We start from the raw sequence: 5,000 nt of genomic DNA on the forward strand, positions 1-5,000 counted from the left end.
AACAAAAAGACCGCCATCTGCAGGTCCCCCGCAACATGACCTGCTGCACCGACGATACCGCCATCTAGGCGACGCCACGCCGACTACAACATCGCTAGGTCCCACAGTGCCCATTTTTCGACGCCACCCACACAGCCTGCATCATCTGTCCACCACAGGAGCCCCAACGCCAGTGCCTGCGCCGCACGAAGTCGTCGACCGACAATCGCTCCACCCGCACCCGCACGTGCCCCACTCCAACCGCCCAAATCGCAACTCCAGCGGATGAATGGCGGACTCTTCCCGCACTCCTATCGTGCAATCCACCCCTATATCTTGCGTTTCATGAAGAGTTATATCCAATATGCCATATTCCCGCTGTCCCTATACATGCTCTAAGTAGCTCGCTTGCTACAGCAGCAGCAGCACCACCTCCGCGCGCTTCCCTGGGGGCACTGAACCGCAGGACGCGAGACCCCACGCCCTGTGGCAAACAGGGCTCCTCGCAGAATATATACGGTCCCTACCCCGCACAACGATGACGGTGTGGGGGCCATTGTACGACACCGCTTCCTGCGGTGCCAACGCTGTCGTAGAGTCGATACTCCATCTTTGGTAGAAGGCAACCATTCCGCTGTAAATGAGTACGTCGCTCGTAGTTCAGTCACCTCGCAGCACTGCTCAGTAAACTATGCAGGCCCACATAGATAGATCAAATACGCAAATGCCCCTATACATGCTGAACGTCTGTGCAAACAAAACGAACCACACGTCACCCGCACACTCTATCACCCACACACTCTATCACACACTACTCTCTGCCTGTAACAAACACAGATACAATAATTAAGCACCGGCATGGACCAACGTCCGGTGCATCCTATCCGCCACAGTACACCAACCAGACTATGATAACCAGGCCAGGAGGTCCAATCATAAAACAGAATATCCCACTCGTCCGACAACCACAATTGCTCAGATAAGCCACCAACACCCACACATGTCCTACACAGGGGTGCACCCAACATCACCACACTGCCTCGTCTTACAGCACAAACACACTGGCAGGAATGAAACACACAGGTCTGCCGCAACCACAGACACGGCTCGCCCCCCCCTCTCACTGGCGGAAAGCGCATCCCGACGTGACATAACTCCTTTGACACACTGACGCTGCCTCGGGCATCCACGTCCTACGGTCGATATCAACGAACCTCACCCCCCCCCCCCCCCCCCACAACACGCCATCCCATACCACATTGTGTACCGTACCCAAACCTAACGTGTACTGTACTACAACGCAATGTGTACCATAACACAACCCAGTTTGTACCTTAACCTAACCTATGTCACCTTAACCTAACCTATGTCACCTTAACCTAACCTATGTCACCTTAACCTAACCTATGTCACCTTAACCTAACCTATGTCACCTTAACCTAACCTATGTCACCTTAACCTAACCTATGTCACCTTAACCTAACCTATGTCACCTTAACCTAACCTATGTCACCTTAACCTAACCTATGTCACCTTAACCTAACCTATGTCACCTTAACCTAACCTATGTCACCTTAACCTAACCTGTGTTGCACCTTAACCTACCTCAATTTGCACCGCAATGTAACTCAATTTGCACCGCAATGTAACTCAATTTGCACCGCAATGTAACTCAATTTGCACCGCAATGTAACTCAATTTGCACCGCAATGTAACTCAATTTGCACCGCAATGTAACTCAATTTGCACCGCAATGTAACGCAATTTGCACCGCAATGTAACGCAATTTGCACCGCAATGTAACGCAATTTGCACCGCAATGTAACGCAATTTGCACCGCAATGTAACGCAATTTGTACCGCAATCTACCCCCATGTTGTGCCTTAACCTAACCCACGTTGTGCCTTAACCTAACCCACGTTGTGCCTTAACCTAACCCACGTTGTGGCTTAACCTAACCCACGTTGTGGCTTAACCTAACCCACGTTGTGGCTTAACCTAACCCACGTTGTGGCTTAACCTAACCCACGTTGTGGCTTAACCTAACCCACGTTGTGGCTTAACCTAACCCACGTTGTGGCTTAACCTAACCCACGTTGTGGCTTAACCTAACCCACGTTGTGGCTTAACCTAACCCACGTTGTGGCTTAACCTAACCCACGTTGTGGCTTAACCTAACCCACGTTGTGGCTTAACCTAACCCACGTTGTGGCTTAACCTAACCCACGTTGTGGCTTAACCTAACCCACGTTGTGGCTTAACCTAACCCACGTTGTGGCTTAACCTAACCCACGTTGTGGCTTAACCTAACCCACGTTGTGGCTTAACCTAACCCACGTTGTGCCTTAACCTAACCCACGTTGTGCCTTAACCTAACCCACGTTGTGCCTTAACCTAACCCACGTTGTGGCTTAACCTAACCCACGTTGTGGCTTAACCTAACCCACGTTGTGGCTTAACCTAACCCACGTTGTGGCTTAACCTAACCCACGTTGTGGCTTAACCTAACCCACGTTGTGGCTTAACCTAACCCACGTTGTGCCTTAACCTAACCCACGTTGTGCCTTAACCTAACCCACGTTGTGCCTTAACCTAACCCACGTTGTGCCTTAACCTAACCCACGTTGTGCCTTAACCTAACCCACGTTGTGCCTTAACCTAACCCACGTTGTGCCTTAACCTAACCCACGTTGTGCCTTAACCTAACCCACGTTGTGCCTTAACCTAACCCACGTTGTGCCTTACCCTGCTCTGTAATTGGCATATGACACGTTACATTAATGTATTGTTGTCCAACCGCAACCGGCTCAGAATGTTGTGTACACAGCTATGTGTCATCTCCCCATAACAGCTGCATTGCAGTGTGGTACGCCATAGAGACGTGTGGGAGTAATGGACGCAGTGGATGGCGATCAGCATGAGCCGTCTGTTCATGTAGTGGCGCGTGTATGCAGACGTAGTAGTCTCTTCTCACACAATGTGATAGCACGGTGCCCCGCGTTCCACATCTGCGACATGCTACAGAGGCCGGTTGACAGTTGGTCGCGCAATGGAGATCGCATATGTACGGGGGCACCTTCCACGTGCCCTCTAGTCGGGCACATTTTGTTGCGTGGATGTGAGCGAATGTAGTGTGTCTTGACACCTGACAGGCAGGCATGCAATAATAGTTGACTTTGCAAACGGGGATGGACGTGTACGTTTACTGGTGACGTTACGCAAATGAACAACTGGTAACCCGTTGTGGTGCGGTTGATCTTGCTGGAGGTACATCTGTGAGGGCAACGATCGGTACAGCTACGAAGCGGTCCCCACCATACCAACGAACGTGAATGTGAATCTGGGTGTGAAGCGATACGCGGCTGTGGGTGGGTGGGACTGTCCCCGGCCGGTGAGGGGGGGCCGCCCGGCGTGCTGGCCGCGCGGTGCGTGGGCGCACGCGCTACAGCCGGCTGGTGGGGGCGCCCAGTGGCAGGCGCGCCGGCCGACGGACGCGGCAGGCGGCGCAGCTGCGCGCCGGGGCACCCTGCGCGCGGCGCCGTGCAGCCAAAGTGGGTCCTCGCGGACCCGGTGCGAAGCGCGGTGGACATCTGCAGTGTGCTGGTCCGATTGAGGACTGTGTGCGTTGAGGATGCGCCGCCGCCCGGCACTCGGCGCCGCGACGCCGTCTGCTGCTCGGTCGCCCCAGCGGTTCTCGCTGGTGGTTTGTATCGCAGTTGTGCGGACGTGTTGGCACGTGCGCTGTGCTGGGAGAGTTCGCTTCGGCACCCACGTGGGGCCTTTGCCCTTCTGTGGCGCTGGCGTTGGAGCTGCCGGTCACCGTAGGTGGCGCGTGTTGTCTCCCGCCGGCAATGCCACGACAGCACGCTCCCGGGCCTCTGTCGGCAGCGGCAAGCTCAGTTGGGAGCACGGGTGGTCGCACCTAAAGCGTCTACTCGCCTAACTCCGGGCGATTGCGCCTCTCTCGAACCCGACCAAGTACTTAGGACGGCGCTGCGCGCCGCCGGGACCTGAGAGGGTTTCGAGGTGTATTGTGCAGGGGAGCCCAGCCTCCTCCTGTTTGCAGAATAATTGAGCGGTCGCTTGCGTGTTCGCGCGGGCCCCCGGGACACACTCCCGGGCGGCCGGCTGCTCAGCTCTAGTTGACGCAGCTCCCTGGTTGATCCTGCCAGTAGTCATATGCTTGTCTCAAAGATTAAGCCATGCATGTCTCAGTACAAGCCGCATTAAGGTGAAACCGCGAATGGCTCATTAAATCAGTTATGGTTCCTTAGATCGTACCCACGTTACTTGGATAACTGTGGTAATTCTAGAGCTAATACATGCAAACAGAGTCCCGACCAGAGATGGAAGGGACGCTTTTATTAGATCAAAACCAATCGGTCGGCTCGTCCGGTCCGTTTGCCTTGGTGACTCTGAATAACTTTGGGCTGATCGCACGGTCCTCGTACCGGCGACGCATCTTTCAAATGTCTGCCTTATCAACTGTCGATGGTAGGTTCTGCGCCTACCATGGTTGTAACGGGTAACGGGGAATCAGGGTTCGATTCCGGAGAGGGAGCCTGAGAAACGGCTACCACATCCAAGGAAGGCAGCAGGCGCGCAAATTACCCACTCCCGGCACGGGGAGGTAGTGACGAAAAATAACGATACGGGACTCATCCGAGGCCCCGTAATCGGAATGAGTACACTTTAAATCCTTTAACGAGTATCTATTGGAGGGCAAGTCTGGTGCCAGCAGCCGCGGTAATTCCAGCTCCAATAGCGTATATTAAAGTTGTTGCGGTTAAAAAGCTCGTAGTTGGATTTGTGTCCCACGCTGTTGGTTCACCGCCCGTCGGTGTTTAACTGGCATGTATCGTGGGACGTCCTGCCGGTGGGGCGAGCCGAAGGCGTGCGACCGCCTCGTGCGTGTTCGTGCGTCCCGAGGCGGACCCCGTTGAAATCCTACCAAGGTGCTCTTTATTGAGTGTCTGGGTGGGCCGGCACGTTTACTTTGAACAAATTAGAGTGCTTAAAGC

At 54.2% G+C, this 5,000-nt stretch overlaps 1 non-coding gene across 1 annotated transcript in view; it reads left to right on the forward strand.

Moving 5' to 3' along the window:
* Window positions 1–4,131: 4,131 nt before the first annotated feature.
* LOC126150938 (small subunit ribosomal RNA) overlaps window positions 4,132–5,000 on the forward strand; it is a 1,909-nt gene continuing 1,040 nt past the window's right edge. The window contains exon 1 of the ribosomal RNA XR_007531753.1: window positions 4,132–5,000. This exon is cut by the window's right edge and continues 1,040 nt beyond it. This is a non-coding gene — a ribosomal RNA (small subunit ribosomal RNA).

Source organism: Schistocerca cancellata, unplaced genomic scaffold (genome assembly GCF_023864275.1).
Source record: "Schistocerca cancellata isolate TAMUIC-IGC-003103 unplaced genomic scaffold, iqSchCanc2.1 HiC_scaffold_1018, whole genome shotgun sequence".
NCBI lineage: Eukaryota > Metazoa > Arthropoda > Insecta > Orthoptera > Acrididae > Schistocerca > Schistocerca cancellata.